The following is a 20,022-nucleotide window of genomic DNA, read 5'->3' as shown; positions in this document are numbered from 1 at the left end:
AAAGAAAAAAAAGATTGATTCAGTTAACACATTAAATTGGGTTCTCAAGCAATTTTTCTAAAGAGAACTGCAATTCAATTCATTGGAAAATATCTGCAATGGTTCTACTAACAATAATTTACAAACATACAGCCCTGAGTTTGTTGAAATGTTTTTCTTTAATAACAGATCATCTCGGGACTTCCTTGGTGGTCCAGTGGGTAAGACTCTGCGCTCCCAATGCAGGGGGCCTGGGTTCGATCCTGGTTTGGGAACTAGATCCCACATGCATGCCGTAACTAAGAAGCCCACAGGCCGCAACTAATAAGCCCACATGCCGCAAACAGAGCCCGCATGTTGCAACTAAACATGCTGCAATGAAGATCCCGTGTGCCGCAACTAAGACTCAGCGCAGCCAAAACAACTAAATAAGTTCTTCTTCCCCACCCCCCTTCCTCTTCCTCTCCTCCTCCTTATAAAAAAAACCCAAGCAAACAAACAAACAAAAGATAATCTCTCAAATTGAGAGCACAGGTAAAAGAATATTTATTGATTTAAGAGGTGAGGAAAATGAAGAGAAAAGATGGAGGAAAACAATCAGTTATGCTGACATCTCTAATTCACAAAAGGCAAGCAGATATTTACTTGAGCCCTAACAAAAAGAACTAGGATTACACTGGGAAGAAATTATAGTTAACTTCCTGGACAGTAACCTGGGGAAAATAAGGGTCAGGTCCACTTCATTCAGTGAATCAAAGCTTAATCTCGGGAAGTATAAAAACTAAATATGAAGAGTTCTAGGAGAGGTATGAGGGCTGCAAGAACTCGACTGTTTAAGAGTAAGAATGAAATGACATGGAAAATTGTTTTGAAACTCATTTCAGGATCCGATCTCTATTCTTTGGCAGGGCAATCCCAAAGATTCATAATACTACTTTGTATTGGTATTTTTAAGTTAATCCACATGAAAGTGCCACTAGGTAGAAAATAGTGGTATACTGCCAATATCCTTACCAATGGGCACAGTGTTCAAGGGCAAGAACCATATCTAATTTTCCTATATCTCCAGTAGCTTGACATAGATTCAATAAATACTAAATGAATACAAGAAATTATATCAATTAGAAAAGAACCGAGCAAATAAATATCTCAAATGCTCTCCCAAATGTAAATATTTTTGGGAGAAAAAAACCAATACCTAGTCACTCATATTTTTGTATGAATTTAAGTAACTTTTTTTTAAATAAAATATTTATTTATTTATTTATTTATTTTTGGCTGTGTTGGGTCTTTGTTTCTGTGCAAGGGCTTTCTCTAGTTGTGGCTCACGGGCCTAGTTGCTCCGCGGCATGTGGGATCTTCCCATACCAGGGCTCGAACCCGTGTCCCCTACATTGGCAGGCAGATTCTCAACCACTGTGCCACCAGGGAAGCCCCAAATTTAAGTAACTTTTGATTTCAACTTTTGATGTTTAGAGACCTGATCGTGGCCTCGTAAAATGTCCTCCATCCATGTGCCATATGAAAACCTGAGGAAAAAACTGAGCCAAAGAAGGAAGAATCCCATAAAATCACCTACTCCCAAACGTCTTATTTTAAAGAATCTAAAATAGCAGGTTGAACAGCTAAAGCTAGTTTCCCTAGACCCTGGTCAAAAGCAAACTGATGTTTGGGAAGAAGTCTCTTTTTGGAGCAATGAGTAGACCTATGCATTTCTTCATTAGTAAATAGTACATACAGTTTTTATTTTGTTTTGAAAAATGTCCCTCCTTTTTTATATAAAAGAGCAAAATGCATGTTACAAAGCGGGCAACACAGAAAAGACCAAGAACAAAGTGAAAATTAGGTATATCCTACCACCTATACATAACTAACATTAAAACTTTGGTATATGTTTTTCCAAAATATTTTTTATATATACGAATACATATGTATTTAAAGGCAAAACCCTAGAACCAATCATAGTAAAGTCAGGAACAATACACATTCTACTATTATTTAACACTGATCAGAATCTATAAAAAGTAAATCTAAAAATCTGAAGAGATAAAAGGCAAAATAGTGGTGGGGGAAACAGTGGTGGAGAAAAGCAAAGGGGCTTCATTATAAATAAAATATATAGTGAAGAAATACAAAATAGCTTGTTTGTTGAAACAGTTTTTACTCAAAAGATTAAATTTTCATTATTAAGCATTTTAAATATGATTCTTCAATATGGGATCCTTGTAAATTTATTGTTGTTTACCCCAAAACCTTCTGTAAAATGGTATGTAAACTTATGATTTGCTTAATGCTTGTTTTCCCTGATCATAAGCTCTATAATTGTCCTGTTTAGTCCACATCATCAGAGTCTGACACTGCTTGTCACATCACACTAAGCAAACAACACCTTTGCCGAACTGATACTCAACTCTTTTTCAAACGACAAAAAATAGGTATCTAGGGTTATTCAAAAAACAAAAAAAAAACCTTTTTTTTTTTTTTTTGGCTGTGTTGGGTCTTCGTTGCTGTGTGCAGGCTTTCCCTAGTTGCGGCGAGCAAGGGCTACTTTTTGTTGCGGTGCACGGGCTTCTCATTGCAGTGGCTTCTCTTGTTGTGGAGCACAGGTTCTAGGCACGTGGGCTTCAGCAGTTGTAGCACGCAGGCCCTAGAGTGCATGGGCTTCAACAGTTGTGGCACATGGGCTCAGTAGTTGTGGCGCACAGGCTTAGTTGCTCCGTGGCATGTGGGATCTTCCCGGACCAGGGATTGAACCTGTGTCCCCTTCATTGGCTGGTGGATTCTTAACCACTGCACCACCAGGGAAGTCCCTCACTGTAGTTTTGATTTGCATTTCTCTAATAATTATCGATGTTGAGCATCTTTTCATGTACCTCTTGGCCATCTGTATGTCTTCATTGGAGAAACGTCTATTTAGGTCTTACGCGCATTTTTTGATCGGATTGTTTTTTTGATATTGAGCCATATGAGCTGTTTGCAAATTTTGGAGATTAATCCCTTGTTGGTCAGGATGCATCGTTTGCAAATACCTTCTTCCATTCTCTTGGTTGCCTTTTTGTTTTGTTTATAGTTTGCTGTGCAAAAGCTTTTGAGTTTAATTAGGTCCCATTTGTTTGTTTTTATTTCCATTACTCTAGGAGATGTATCGAAAAAGATATTGCTGCAATTTATGTCAAACAGTGTTCTGCCTATATTTTCCTCCAAGAATTTTATAGTATCTGGTCTTTCACTTAGGTCTTTAATCCATTTTGAGTTTATTATGGTGTTAAAAAATGTTTTAATTTCATTTTTTTTTACCTGTAGCTGTCCAGTTTTCCCAGCACCATTCATTGAAGAGACTGTCTTTTCTCCATCGTACAGTCTTGCCTCCTTTGTCATAGATTAATTGACCACAGGTTCATGGGTTTATTTCTGGGCTTTCTATACTGTTCCACTGATCTATAGTTCTATTTTTGTGCCAGTACCATACTGTTTTGATGACTGTAGCTTTGTAGTATAGTCTGAAGTCAGGGAGCCTGATTCCTCCAGTTCCGTTTTTCTTTCTCAAGATTGCTTTGGCTATTCAGCGTCTTTTGTGTTGCCATACAAATTTTAAGATTTTTTTGGTTCTAGTTCTGTGAAAAATGCCATTGGTAATTTGATAGGGATTGCAATGAATCTGTAGATTGCCTTGGGTAGCACTGTCATTTTGACAATATTGATTCTTCCAATCTAAGAACATGGTATATCTCTCCATCTGTTTGTGTTGTCTTTGATTTCTTTCATCAGCGTTTTATAGTTTTCGGAGTGCAGGTCTTTTTCCTCCTTAGGTAGGTTTATTCCTAGGTATTTTATTCTCTTTGATGTAATGGTAAATGGGATTTTTCCCTTTAATTTCTCTTTCTGATCTTTCGTTGTTAGTGTATAGAAATGCAACAGATTTCTGTGAAATTATTTTGTATCCCGCAACTTTACCAAATTCACTGATGAGCTCTTGTAGTTTTCTAGTAGCATCTTTAGGATTTTCTATGTATAGTATCATGTCATCTGCAAAAAGTGACAGTTTTACTTCTTTTCCAATTTGGATTCCCTTTCTTTTTTCTTCTCTGACTGCTGTGGCTGGGACTTCCAAAACTATGTCAAATAAAAGTGGCGAGAGTGGACATCCTTGTCTTGTTCCTGATCTTAGAGGAAATGCTTTCAGCTTTTCACCATTGAGTATGATGTCAGTTGCAGATCTGTCATACATGGCCTTTATTATGTTGAGGTATGTTCTCTCTATACCCACTTTCTGGAGATTTTTATCATAAATGGGTGTTGAATTTTGTCAAAAGCCTTTTCTGCATCTATTGAGATGATCATATGGCTTGTATTCTTCAATCTGTTGACGTGGTGAATCACACTGATTGATTTGCAGACACTGAAAAATCCTTGCATCCCTAGGATAAATCACACTTGATCGTGGTTATGATCCTTTTAATGTATTGTTGGATTTCTTTTGCTAGTATTTTGTTGAGTTTTGCATCTCTCTCTGTTCATCAGTGATATTGGTGATGGTTGCACAACTCTGTGAATATACTAAAAACTACTGAATTGTACACTTTAAATGAGTGAATTGTATACGATTATTTTAAAAAACTTTTAATTTCCTCTAGAATTTATTGCAGTTACCATGTTATAACAAAAGCAGATCATTCTTAATGTGTTAATTTCGTTTATACATTTAAATAAAAATATATGATCCCCATCACATAAACAGATAATTCTAAATCTACTTTGAAGTTTAATCAATCAATAAGTATCTTTTTGGAAATTGTACCTAGTATCATATTATACCAAAGATAAGACTGCTGTCCTCACAGAATACATGGATCATTGGTAATCAATCTTTAAACTAGTGAATACCATTAATACATTGGGAAATATTGGAAAACTAACAAATTTATCTAGACATTGTTTATCTTGCCCTTCTGAGAGACCTGTAGGTCTAGATGAGATTAGTTTGGAAATGGGGTCTCGTTTAGTCCAGAAAATCTTCAAAGTCCAATATAGTTCTCAGCTAATCAGAGACTAAAGAACCTTTATAAGGAGAAGTAGGCTTGGAAATCAACCAGTCTTATTTTGAATTAGCATGTTTTAGTCAAAGTATGGAATTAATGATCAAGTATCAGTCAGGAATTTCTGTAATATACTCCAATGCCAAGTGACCACTAACATTCTATTTCCTAGTATAATAATTCCTTGATGAGAGGTAGAAGGCAATATTCTTTATTGCCAGCTATAAAATAAATTGCACTCCAATACCTATGAGCTCTAAAGATAAATCTTTTTTTAAATATAAGAAACTCACTAAATCAAATGAATACTAATTAAAGCAAATGTAGTGTACATAAAACTGAGGTAAGAGACCTCTAATTACACAGGAAATCTATGAAATGTTTAATCATTTTAAGAGAAGAATTATTTTTCCAGTAGCCCCACTGCTTTGAATATCATCTTCATGAGCCTGGGCCACCTTCTCCAATGGAATCTGAGGACCTAATACTGGTCTCAACCAACCAATTTCCATTCCGGCTTGAGGGCTGCTGCAAACTGCTGAAATTCCTTCTTGGTGGATGAATAGAGAGCAACTCCTATTATGCTAGATTCCTTTGCCATGGTGTCTCCCGTGGGTTTATTTCAACAGGACCTCTGCTGCCAACAACTATTACTCGTTCTCCATGTGACAAAGATTCAAATCATTGCTAAGATTTACATTAGCTAACATTTCAATAATCACATCAACTCCTTTTCACCAACAGATTTCTTAATTTTATCAATATAATTAGCTTCTTTGTGATTAAACACTTCGTGGGCCCCATTTTGCAAAACAGTGTTTTGTCCTTCCTCAGTACCAGCTGTGCCCAAAACCTTTAAGCCATAAGCTCTAGCAATCTGGCATGCTGCTATCCCAACTCCTCCACTAGCTCCATGAACCAGAACACTTTCTCCAGCTTTCACACAGGCACTGTGGAGCAGAGCTCAATAAGCAGTAAAATATGGGATACTGATGGCAGCTCCTTGTTTAAAGTCCAGTTTTTCCGGCAGTGTGTAAACAGGGTAATTGGCTGCTAGAGCATACTCTGCGTAGCCCCCAGAGATCGTGCTGGTAGTGAAAACTCTGTCACCTTTCTTGAAAGCAGATACACATTCTCCAACAGCTTCTATTATCCCAGCCACATCTAATCCAGGAGTATAAGGTAGAAGTGGTTTTCTACTGTAGGTACAAGAGTGAATTTGTGTGTCCACTGGGTTTACACTACACGCTTGGACTTTGATTAGAACCTGATGGTCTTTCGGAATCGGTACGGCAACATTCGACTGGAGTTTCATCACTTCTGGTCCACGAATTAAAAAACTCTAATAGCAGGCTTCCTTGGGGGCGCAGTGGTTGAGAATCTGCCTGCCAATGCAGGGGACAAGGGTTCGAGCCCTGGTCTGGGAAGACCCCACATGCCGCGGAGCAACTAGGCCCGTGAGCCACAACTACTGAGCCTGCGCGTCTGGAGCCTGTGCTCCGCAACAAGAGAGGCCGCAATAGTGAGAGGCCCGCGCACCGTGATGAAGAGTGGCCCCTGCTTGCCGCAACTAGAAAGAAAAGCCCTCGCACAGAAACGAAGACCCAACACAGCCAATAAATAATTAATTAATTAATTAAAAAACAAAAAACAAAAAAAAACTCTAATAGCTCTCATCAACCTCTGTTCCGTCACCATGGTGATCTAGATACGAGTTCTAGAGTGGGAAATCAAAATCTGCGAGAGCTCCTCAGATTCCAGGGAAAAAAGGGCTGTGTGATGTACGATTTCATCTCAATAAAGCTGTTATTAAAAATCTATCATGGATTTCCCTGGTGACTCAGTGGTTACGAATCCCCCTGCCAATGCAAGGGACGCCTAGAGCCCGTGCTCCACAACAACAGAAGCCACCGCAATGAGACACCTGCACACCACAATGAAGAGTAACCCCCGCTCGCCACAACTAGAGAAAGCCCGCGCACATCAACGAAGGCCCAACACAGCCATAAATAAATAAATAAATAGACAGATAAATAAAATCCATCGTGGTGATTATTGTACAACAATGTGAAATACTTAATGCCACTGAACTGTACACATAGAAATAAGTTAAAATGGTAAATTTTACTATGTATAATAATTTTAATACTGGAGCACCAAAGATAACTAAAAAAAAGGGCTGATAATATATTAAAGATTAGAGGAACTAATTATTGGGCCTCTAGAAGACCAAGGTATACTAATTTAACAGATAACTTCTATAAGTGGTAAAGTAATTCCTCACATAATATACTCTTCAAGAGTACTTAGGATTCAAAGATTATAAGACTAATGTTTGCATAAAAGGAGAAGTCTCAATTATTCTACAACCTATATAAATGAACATTTATGAACTGCTTCATAATCTGGTCAGTTATATTGGTCAGATAATACTGAAACAGAGAAGATATTTATATTTTCTAATATTCCCCCCCAAAATAAGCCCTTATAAAAGATTAATGTGCTATGATAATAATAGTACCTTAAATCAGATGCTATGATTTTAGTAAGAGTTAAGCATAAAAATACAACAAACACACAAAAAGAACACTATCTGTAGTCCATCATGGTAACGAAGACACCTGAAAAAGGTACCTAGGGACCACAGCAAAAAAGCTCAGCTGCAAGCAAAACTCACTGCAATATCACAGCTAAGATGTCTCACCTAGGTGATGCAATTCTACAGCAAAAGAGAAAATCAATTAAACCAAGCTAACATTACTCCAATGCAGCAAACCTAGTCAACAACACTGAAGTTCAATAAAGTTAGTAGCTTTTCTCTAAAGACCTAAATTGAATAAAGATTTCGTTTTTCCTAAAGCTTAAAAAAAAAAAAAAAGGAAGAAATGGAATATTACTCAGCCATAAAAAGAAATGAAATTGAGTTATTTGTAGTGAGGTGGATGGACCTAGAGTCTGTCATACAGAGTGAAGCAAGTCAGAAAGAGAAAAACAAATACTGTATGCTAACACATATATATGGAATCTAAAAAAAAAAAAAAAAGGTTCTGCAGAACCTAGGGGTAGGACAGAAATAAAGAAGCAGACGTAGAGAATGGACTTGAAGACACGGGGAGGGGGAAGAGTAAGCTGGGATGAAGTGAGAGAGTGACATGGACATATATACACTACCAAATGTAAAACAGATAGCTAGTGGGAAGCAGTCGCATAGCACAGGGAGATCAGCCCGGTGCTTTGTGACTACCTAGAGGGGTGGGATAGGGAGGATGGGAGGGAGATGCAAGAGGGAGAAGATATGGGGATATATGTATATGTAGAGCTGATTCACTTTGTTATAAAGCAGAAACTAACACACCATTGTAAAGCAATCATATTCCAATAAAGATGATTTAAAAAAAAAAAAAAGAAGAAGAGAACTACAACTACACTTGTACAATCACATTCAAAAACGGGGAGAATGAATTTGGTTGTATAAAATATTTGCTGAATAAGTAATTTCACATCTATGGCTCAAAAGTTGTTTTTTAATAAGTATGATTTATTTCTTTATAATAATATTTATGTTAAAGGCATTAGACCTATGATATGAGTTTCCAAGATGATGAAATGGAGACATCCAAAGAAAAAACAAAAATATTTGACTACACAAAACGTGAAGACAGAAAAGATATTCACATAAAGGTAACGACCCACTGGCTACTCTTATCAAAGATGAATAAAACATAAACAAATATATTAATTCTTGGATGGCTACTATTTCCAACTTCATTCCAAAACTTCCAAGTGCTAGGAAACAAGGAGGTTGGAGGATGAGAATGACAAACAAATGTAAGTAAGGCCTTGAATGCAAAGGAGTTTACAACGGCTGAAAGAGGGTGAACAAGAGAATAAAACACTGTGCAAAGAAAGTGTCCATCCTCTATACTGCCAGAGATACCTTTCAACAATTTATAAACATTCCAAGGCTCCCCAGTCTCCATAAGCTAAAGATCCTTAGCAGGCATTCAAACTTGAGCTTAGCCTTTCTAGTCTCATCTCCTAACCTTGCCAAACACAAATACCATCTGACAATGATGGAAAGCTATTGGTTATTCTTCAAGCATAACAGGTTCCTTGGAGCCTCTGAGATTTTGCTCATGTAACCCAGTTTTGTGGAACTTTTCTTTCCTGGTTACATTATGAACTTATGAACTCAGTACCAGATGTGGTTCTGCCTGGAGGAGAGAAAAACTAAATTACCTCTCAAAACTACTTTCAGCCAAGCTCCCTGGTGGCCTAGTGGTTAGGATTCCAGGCTTTCACTGCCATGGCCCAGGTTCAATCCCTGTTCAGGGAACTCAGATTCCCGCAAGGCATGCGGGGCGACCAAAAAAAAAAAAAAAAAGAAAATTACTTTCAGCCTAAGATTGTATTTCTAGAAGTATTTTAGATGGCAGCAGGGCTTTTATTTTATTCCTACAACAAAGTTAACATTCATCTATGAATGTATCTTAAGGATAAAATGACGAGTTGGACTAATTAAAAAAGATACATGCATCCCAATGTTCATAGCAGCACTAGCCAAGACATGGAAGCAACCAAAATGTCCATCGACAGATGAATGGATAAAGAAAATGTGGTACATATACACAATGGAATACTACCCAGTCATCAAAATGAATGAAATAATGCCATTTACAGCAACATGGATGGACCTATCATACTAAGTAAGTGAAGTAAGTCAGAAAGAGAAAGACAAATACCAAATGATATCACTTATATATAGAATCTAAAATATGATACAAATGAACTTATTTACAAAACAGAAACAGACTCACAGACTTAGAAGACAAGCTTATGGTTATCAAAGGGGAAAAGGGGCTGGGGGAGGGATAAATTACGAGTTTGGGATTAGCAGATACAAATTACTATATATAAAATAAACAAAAAGGTCCTAGGGACTTCCCTGGTGGCGCAGGGGTTAAGAATCCGCCTACCAATGCAGTGGACATGGGTTCGATCCATGGTCCGGGAAGATCCCACAGGCCGCAGAGCAACTAAGCCCGTGCGCCACAAATACTGAGCCTGTGTTCTAGAGCCCGCAAGCCACAACTACTGAGCCCGCAAGCCACAACTACTCAAGCCCGTGCGCCTAGAGCCCGTGCTCCGCAACAAGAGAAGCCACCTCAATGAGAAGCCCACACACCGCAACAAAGAGTAGCCCCCGCTCACCCCAACTAGAGAAAGCCCGCGTGCAGCAACGAACACCCAATGCAACCATAAATAAATAAGTAAGTAAGTAGGTCCTATTGTACAGCACAGGGAACTATATTCAATATCCTGTAATAAACCATAATGGAAAAGAATATATATACATACATACATGCATACGTATATATAACTGAATCACTTTGCTATACACCAGAAACTAACACAAATCAACTATACTTCAATACAAAAAATGTTTTTAAAAAGATGACTTGGAAATAATCTGTACCCTCAAAGAACAGTTCAGTGGGAAGTTCAAAATAAGTACTAGCATAAGACTAGCTTCTCCAGCATTAACTTTACTCAAAAACTTTTTAAGTCTAAGTGTAGAAAAGCATGATCCACTCCTTCTTACGGGGAAAAATAAGAAAAAAATGGCAATATAAGGAACTTAACTCATATTATCTTGTTTGTGCATTTATTTACTAGTTTACCTCTCCTAACTTACAAATGATAAGCTGCAGAACAGGAACCTCATCTATCTTGTTCATGGCTATACTCAATGTTGGTCCCTGCCTAGCACTAAATGAAATAATCAATGAAAGAAACCATCAAGTAGACAGCATTCACTAAGGTTGTCCAGAGTCTGCATTCTTGGAAAAATGAAAGTAGATATAGCTCACAGGGGCACACTTATGATAAAACTCAGTGAACTGAGGTTTTAGAACCAGAAGACCAACTTCACTAATTAATTAAGAAATAACTTTCATAAGGATGGGAATATTCAGGTCAATATAACTAGCAATTTTTCTTATTCAAGCTGTACACTTAAGATTCATATACTTTTCTATATGTTACATTTCAATAAAAAGTTTTCCTTGTAAAAAAAAATCTAAACAATCACTCTCTGAAATAATATCTTATGGGGTTTTACACACACACACACACACACACACACACACACTTAAAGTACACATAGTAAGTCAAGTCAGAAGGAAGAATGGTAAGTAGAATTAGATTGCCAAGGTCCCTGCACTGTCCAGAAGGGTAAAGGAATCAATTACCTGTAAACTTTTTAAAGTCATGGCTGCATGCCACAACTTCTGGGCTAATCACAAAAAGAAAAAGAAAAAAAAAATTGTATAACTTCCCAATTAATAAAGAATATGGAATAATTTTTTAAAAGACTACAAATTCAAATAACACAAGAAGAGGAAAAGAAACACTCAGGACAAAAAGAAAGCACATTGAGAAGATGGTAGATTTATTTTAAATCCAAATATATAATTATATTAAATGTAAATGTACTAATGTTCCAATTTTAAAAACAATTATCAGACCGGACAAACACAAAACTTAACTAGATGACTACTAAGCCACATCTGAAACATAAGAATACAAAAATGTTGAAAGTAAAAAGATAAAGGGACTTCCCTGGTGGCGCAGTGGTTAAGAATCTGCCTGCCAATGCAGGGGACACGGGTTCAAGCCCTGGTAGGTCAGGGAACTAATAAGATTCCCATATGCTGGGCAGGGCAGCCAAAATAAATTAATTAATTAAAAAGGACAGAAAAATATAAATACTATGAAAACATTAGCCAAAATAAAGATGGTATACCTATACTAACATCAAAGTAAACTTTAGGGCAAAAAGCATTACTAGAAATAGTGGAACACTTGATGACGATAAAAGGTTGAAGTCACCAAGAACACAATAACAATTCCAGACACTTCCCTGGATGTCCAGTGGTTAAGAATCTGCGCTTCCACTGCAGGGAGCACAGGTTCGATCCCTGGTTGGGGAACTAAGATCCTGCATGCCACGTGGTGTGGCCAGAAAAAAAGTCTCAAAAACCTATAAGTTAAAAATGGAAAAACTACAAGGATACGTATACAGAGCCACAATCACCATGGAAAATTTTAACATACCTCTCTCAATAACAGAATAGACAAAAATTCGATAAAGACACACAATATTTGAACCACTTGATTAACAAAACTGATCTAGTGATCATATATTGAATTCTGCACCTACCAAATTCATTCTTTTCGGGCACAAAGGGAATATTTATTAAAACTGACATAACATATGGACCATAAAGAAAAATATCAAGAAAATTAAAAACAGTGAAAATATATTCTCTGACCACAGTACGATTAAAGTAGAAATCAAAAATATAAAGAAAACTAGAAAGTCCCCAAGTGTTTCAAAATAATATACTTCTAATAACCAATGAGTCAAAGGAGAAATCAAAATAGAAATTAGAAAGCATTTTGTACTGAATGACAAAAATACTGCAGAGCAAATCTCCAAAACACTACTATAATAGTACTTAAAGGGAAATTTATACAATTACACACACACACACACACACACACACACACTTATATGAGCGTATATTAGGGGAAAAAAAAAAAAACTAAAACATGAGCTATATATCCCTCTCTCAAGAAGTTGGAAAAGACCAGCAAAATAAACCAAAGAAACTATAAGAAAGGAAATAAAGAGCAGAAATAAAACAGAAAACACACAATTGAGAGTCAACAAGGCTGACCAAGGCTGTTTAAGTTCTTTGAACAAAAAACTATTAAATTGGGTTTCCCTGGTGGTGCAGTGGTTGAGAATTTGCCTGCCAATGCAAGGGACACGGGTTCGAGCCCTGGTCTGGGAAGATCCCACATGCCATGAAGCAACTAGGCCCGTGAGCCACAACTACTGAGCCTGTGCGTCTGGAGCCTGTGCTCAGCAACAAGAGAGGCCGTGACAGTGAGAGGCCCGTACACCGCGATGAACAGTGGCCCCTGCTTGCCGCAACTAGAGAAAGCCCTCGCACAGAAACAAAGATCCAACACAGCCAAAAATAAATAAATAAATAAATAAAATTAAAATAAAAAAAAACAACTATTAAATTTATAAACCTCCAGTAAGTCTTACCAAGAAGAAATGAAAGGTACAGATAACCAGTATTAGAAATTAATGAAGCATGATTACAGATCCTGCAGACATAAAAACATGAGTAATATGAGTAATCTGCACTAATAAATTTGAAACAATAGATGAAATGTACAAAGTCCTAGAAAAATAAGAAAAAAATAAGAAAGAAAAAAGAAAATCTTAAAGAAATTGAAGCTCTATTTTAAAAACCTTCCCCAGGGTTGCAAAGGCCAGAATTGCCAAGCCATTCTTAAATAAAAAGAATAAGGTGGGAGGATTTTCTCTCTGGTAAATCAGTAATTTTTATATTAAGTTATAGTGAGTAAGTTTTGTATTGTTGCAAGGGTAGACAAAGCATTTAGCAGAATAGAAATTCCAGAACCAGGTCAATGAATTTATAGACAGTTGGTCATTATAAAAACGACATGGCAGAGCACTGAGGAAAAGAAATGTTTTTAAATACATGATGTTGGGATAATTACATACCCACACTGAAAAAAATTAAACCTGACATCTATTTCATAGTACACACAAAGATCAATTTCAGTTGGATCATAAACCTAAATGTGAAAGGCAAAGCAAAACAAAACACAAAAAACAAAACAAAATTTCTAAAATATAATAGAGGAGACTATCTTCATTACTCAGGCTATGGAAAAACTTCTAAATGGGACACAAAAATCACAGATTTTTATAGATTGATACATCTATCTACATTAAAACTAACATTTTCTGTTCATTAAAAAGTTGTCATTAAGAGTGAAAAAAGCAAGCAATCATAGGTTGGTCTGTTCAAAAAAAAAATACACCTTTTGTTTTTCTTTATGGAGAATAAAGGACACATGCTTTGAAGGAGGATGAAGTAACAGTTTAATAAGACTATCATAGTGTCTGTGTTACAGATTAAAAGTCTTTCTCTAAACTGTGAGTGTAGTTTCTTTAATGTGCACCTTAACTTTTCTACAGCAAAATTTAAGCAAATAAGTTTTGACTTTGGAAAAACATTTCTCAAGAATACAATAATGAAGTAATCAAAACTAAAAACCCAAGAAAGAAAAACAAAGCTCGAAAATACCCTCCCTTCAACTCTAGTAAAACACATTTTCCAGCATACCAATTTTTTTAAAAATTACAATAAATAAAGAAACTAAAGTCTTTGCTCTCATGGGGTTTAAAACTGGCAATACATATACCTTACAATACAAGTATATATCATTTAAGTATAGAGGATAAATTCTTTAATATTTTGTTCAAGGTAGTTTTTGTTTTGTTTTAAAGACAGAATCTCCAGGGACTTCCTTGGTGGTCCAATGAGTAAGACTTTGCACTCCCAATGCAGGAGGCCGGGGTTCGATCCCTGGTCAGGGAACTAGATCCCGCATGCATGCCGCAATTAAAAAAAAAAAAAAAAAAAAAGATCCCGCGGGCCACAACTAAGACCCCACAACTAAGACTAAGACCCATTCATTCATGCATGAATGAATGAATTTTTAAAAAAAGACAGAATCTCCAAATAGTAGATCAGGATCTCAATGTCTCATCTGGTCAGCATTCAAGTTGTTGTATCTTCCTTGTATTGAGGGTAACCCAAAACTCCAGAGAAAGAGTATAGTCCACTTAGGTAGCTCTTTTACATTGTCCAAAGACATATTTTAGCACCCTTTCATATATTCCTACCCATTTATGATCAATACTTCTGGAAGCTATTTAGTTTCCGGAAATTAAAATAGCTCCTTTTCATAGAAAGATTAGACATATCTAATTTTAGAACAGCATTCCTTCTGTATTTGTATTTCTTCTGTATTCATTCAAATCTCTTCAGCTAAGCTTATTTCTCCAAAATAGTTTTCAAAATCCCTAACAGTACATTCTTTATATCCTCCTATATAAAGGCAATTTAAATGACCATTTCAATCAAAGCCTAACTAATCTTATCCTGAACACCGTGGCTATTCATTTTTCTTCCAACAATATTTTAACATTTGTACTTAATACTCCTGTGCCACCATACACACAAAACTTCATACAGCATTATGTTCTAATACTTTTCTTCCTGTCCCACTCCCAACCCATGCCATATAATTTATTCTGTATTATATAAATTTATTCACTCAGTCATCAAGAAGTTCTGATAGGGCTTCCCTGGTGGCGCCGTGGTTGAGAATCTGCCTGCTAATGCAGGGGACACGGGTTCGAGCCCTGGTCTGGGAGGATCCCACATGCCGCGGAGCAACTAGGCCCGTGAGCCACAATTACTGAGCCTGCGCATCTGAAGCCTGTGCTCTGCAACAAGAGAGGCTGCGATAGTGAGAGGCCCGCACACCGCGATGAAGAGTGGCCCCTGCTTGCCGCAACTAGAGAAAGCCCTCGCACAGAAACGAAGACCCAACACAGCAAAAATAAATAAATTAATTAATTAAAAAAAAAATAAGTGTGAGCTACTAATAATAACTACCATCCTGTAGGAAAATCCAAATGAATGTCTCCATTATTAAAAAAAAAAAAAAAAAAGAAGAAGTTCTGATAAAAGGAAGCATATATTGAGGCAAGGAAGACCAACTAAAACTAACAAGAATATTTAATTATCAACAAATATGGTTCTATACAATACAAATTAGAAAACTGTTAAGTATTGTAGGTATACTCCTGGTTCCGTCTGAGTATGCCTAGCTCTTCCAAGAAATCATTTCTCTGTTTAAAAAAGGAAATATCGGGGCTTCCCTGGTGGCGCAGTGGTTGAGAATCTGCCTGCCAATGCAGGGGACACGGGTTCGAGCCCTGGTCTGGGAAGATCCCACATGCCGTGGAGCAACTAGGCCCATGAGCCACAACTACTGAGCCTGTGCGTCTGGAGCCTGTGCTCTGCAACAAGAGAGGCCGCGATAGTGAGAGGCCCGCGCACCGTGATGAAGAGTGGCCCCCGCATGCCGCAACTGGAGAAAGCCCTCGCACAGAAACGAAGACCCAACACAGCCAAAAATAAATAAATAAAATAAAGAATTTTTTAAAAAATAAAAAAAATAAAAATAAAAAAGGAAGTCTCTCCAGGTGATTTCATAACCCACTCTTAATATTTCTACAACCTTTTCAGTCAGGAAATTCTTCCATATATATGACTTAAATTCACTATGTTTCATAGCACAGGGAGATCAGCTCAGTGCTTTGTGTCCACCTAGAGGGGCGGGGTAGGGAGGATGGGAGGGAGATGCAAGAGGGAGGAGATATGGAGATCTATGTATACCTATAGCTGATTCACTTTGTTATACATCAGAAACTAACACACCATTGTAAAGCAATTATACTCCAATAAAGATGTTAAAAAAAAAATTCACTATGTTTCAGCTTAAGCCTTTCTCTTATTGTTCAGATCTTAGAATTGCAAATTAACAAATTATCTTTTCTGTAAGATATTACAAATCCAAAGACTTTTTTCAGTTGTACTTTTGCCTTCTTGATGTGACTGGACAATTCTCATTTGAATATCACATTTTAATTCCATGATTAAACAAACCTATGATTTTCCTTGTGTATAAGCAACATGTGAAGTGATTCTTATTACTTCTTATTCAGTGTCAGCCAGTAACACAATCATCAACAAAGCAAATTTTATCAAAGCCATTGAATTTTTAAACTTTCTTTTTTGTAATTATTTATTTTTGGCTGCGTAGGGTCTCCGGTGCTGCACACAGCCTTTCTCTAGTTGTGGCGAGCAGGGGCTACTCTTCGTTGTGGTGTTTCTCATTGTGGTGGCTTCTCTTGTTGCAGAGCACGGGCTCTAGGCACGCGGGCTTCTGTATTTGTGGCACACGGGCTCAGTAGTTGTGGCTCACAGGCTCTAGAGCGCAGGCTCAGTAGTTGTGGTGTACAGACTTAGTTGCTCCACGGCATGTGGGATCTTCCTGGACCAGGGATCAAACCCGTGCCCCTGCATTGGCAGGTGGATTCTTAACCACTGAGCCACCAGGGAAGTCCTCAAAGTCACTGAATTTTAAAACTAATTTGTTTATCTTACTCTCTACTTAACTGTAAGTTACATGTATTAAGAATTTTGTCATATAAATTACAAAAGTCCAGTATAGCAAAATACCTGAGAAACACTTAATCTTATCTAACATTTAGTTCATGTAGCTCAACTTTCCAGAGATGATTACAGTTTTTTCACTCTTATGGTTTTGGGAACACCAAAGTATCCTGTACTTTCTGCACATTTTCTACCTATACAAAATTTATCAAGGAAAGGTTGTATAGTTTAGTGTCTTAGTACTGGAGCTCTAGAACCAGGCTGTTGAGCTGAAACCCAAGTTTGGCCAGTTACTAACTGTATATACTACTGAGACAAGTTATTTAACCTATCTGTGCCTGAATTTCCTCATGGTAAAATAAGAATAACAGTAGTACCTATCTTATAGGAATATTTCAACTTTTTTTCATTGAAATATATTTGATTTCAATGTTGTGTTAGTTTCTGGTACACAGCAAAGTGACTGTTTTATATATATATATATTTTGTTGTTGTTGTTGTTGCTATATTCTTTTTCATTATAGCTTATTACAAGATACTGAATATAGTTCCCTGTGCTATACCGTAGGACTTTGTTGTTTATCTATTTTATATATAGTAGTTTGTATCTGCTAATCCCAAACTCCTAATTTATCCCTCCCCACCTTTCCCCCTTGGTAACCATAAGTTTGTTTTCTATGTCAACTTTTTATTTTACAGAAAAGTTACAAACCTCCTTGGTCTCCTCTCATCGGTGACATTTCCTATCTTTCCTGTTTTTATGACCTCAACACGTGCAAAGAAAACTGGTCAGTTATTTTGTGTAATGTCCCTCAATTTAGATTTGTCTAATGTTTTTTCATTAGAATGAGGTCATACATTTTTGACAAGACCACCACAGAACTGATGTGCCTTTCTCAGTGCATCATAAAATAAATACATGATGTCATATTAATGTCTTATTCCTAGTGATGTTAACCTTGATCACTTGATTATGGCAATCTCCACAGTTTCTCTACCATAAGTTACTGTTTTTCCCCTTGTAAATTATAAATATCTTGAGGGAGATACTTTGAGATTATTCAAATATCCTGTGTCTTCACAAAATTTTGCCCTCTGATTTTAGCATTCATCAAATGGATCTTGCCTGTAGCAATTAGCACTGTGGTATTCCAGTGGTGATTTTCTATTTCCCTCATTCTATCTACTACAACAGCGGTCCTTTCTTATCTATTTATTTAAATATGTATTCATAAATATCTTAATTATGTGGGTTATAATCCAGTATCACCATTATTTATTTTGTTGCTCAAAAATTTCCAACTTTCCCTATTGGGCGCTCTTTCACATTGGCTCCTGTGCCCTTTCACCATGTCCCCATCCCTTCATAAACACTTCCTTATTTTCTGGCACCACAATACTCTCCAGCTTATTTTGTATTTTCCCTGCCCCAGCCCTGAAATCAACCACTTCTCCAAAGATCTCACGGAGTTGGTTTTAAGGGTTAAACTAGTTAAGACTGTAAAGTACTTACAACAGGGTCTGATCTGTAGTAAGTAATCAAATGTCAGTTGATATTTAGTATTGATAGTTTGACAGGAAATACACATTAACCATTACAGCTGTCAGGAGGTGCTATATTTCTAGATTTGGTTGCAAAGCGATATTAAGCATTGTATTAGTTTGCTAGGGCTGCTATAACAAAGTACCACAAACTGAATGGTTTAAACAACAGAAATTTATTGTCTCACAGTTCTGGAGGCTACAAATCCAAAATCAAGGTGTTGGCAGAGTTAATTCCTTCTGAGGGCTGTGAAAAGAATCTGTTTCAAGCCTCTTCCCTAGCTTCTGGTGGTTTGCTGGCAGTCCTTGGCATCCCTTGGTGTACAGAAGCATCACCCTGATCTCTGCCTTCACCTTCAGATGGCATTCTCTCTGTGTATATCTGTGTCCAAATTTCCCCTTTTTATAAGGACACGAGTCATACTGTATAGCGGCCCATCCTACCCCAGGAGGACCTCACCTTAACCAGTTGCATCTGAGGTACTAGAGGTTAAACTTCAACATACGAATATGGGAAGAACACACACTTCAAGCCATAACCAGGCACAAATGAAAAAATTCTGAAAAATAAAAATAAATCATCACAGTATTTAGAATAATATCAATCAGACTGAGATTGAAATAACCATTTAGATTGTTTTTACACAGAAGACTAATTATTGCAGTATCAGAGATTTTGAAAACAAATGTACAATATTTTGGAGAGGAAAGTTCAACTAAAGAATTTTGAAAGAACAAAAGGAATGCTTTATTTAAAACTAAACATCCCAATGCAGCCAAAAATAAATAAATAAATAAATAAATATTTTTTTTAAAAGGGGGGGCTTCTCTGGTGGTGCAGTGGTTAAGAATCCGCCTGCCAATGCAAGGGACATGGGTTCAATCCCTGGTCCGGGAAGATCCCACATGCCACGGAGCAACTAACTAAGCCGTGCGCCACAACTACTGAGCCTGTGTGCTCTAGAGCCCGTGAGCCACAACTACTGAGCCCTCGTGCCACAACTACTGAAGCCCACGTGCGTAGAGCCCGTGCTCTGCAACAAGAGAAGCCACCACAATGAGAAGGCCACGCACCGCAATGAAGAGCAGCCCCCACTCGCCGCAACTAGAGAAAGCCCGTGAGCAGCGATGAAGACCCAACACAGCCAAAAATAAATAAATAAAATAAATAAAATATTAAATAAATAAATAAAACGAAACATAGTCTTTCTGTGAAGAGGAACTACTTTCAATTTCTGAAAGCTCTGAGAGCATTAAATAGGTAGGAATATATGAGAGGTGCTGACATTAAGTCTCTGGGTGGAGCCTACAGAGGACCATCT

The 20,022-nt window shown here is 37.1% G+C and overlaps 1 protein-coding gene and 1 pseudogene across 3 annotated transcripts in view; both read right to left on the bottom strand.

The window, feature by feature from the left end:
* Positions 1-20,022, bottom strand: part of RAB6A (RAB6A, member RAS oncogene family) — a 76,984-nt gene that overhangs the window by 44,077 nt on the left and 12,885 nt on the right. The window lies entirely within an intron of this gene.
* Positions 10-19,261, bottom strand: LOC309637157 (zeta-crystallin pseudogene; annotated as a pseudogene). Its single transcript, XR_014268522.1, has 2 exons — positions 19,161-19,261; positions 10-11,310 (listed from the first exon to the last, which is right to left on the bottom strand). The product of XR_014268522.1 is annotated as a zeta-crystallin pseudogene (transcript).

This window comes from Balaenoptera physalus (genome assembly GCF_965194825.1).
Source record: "Balaenoptera physalus genome assembly, chromosome: 10".
Lineage (NCBI taxonomy): Eukaryota > Metazoa > Chordata > Mammalia > Artiodactyla > Balaenopteridae > Balaenoptera > Balaenoptera physalus.
Note: the sequence above shows the minus strand (reverse complement) of the source record. Positions and strands in the feature narration are given on the sequence as shown.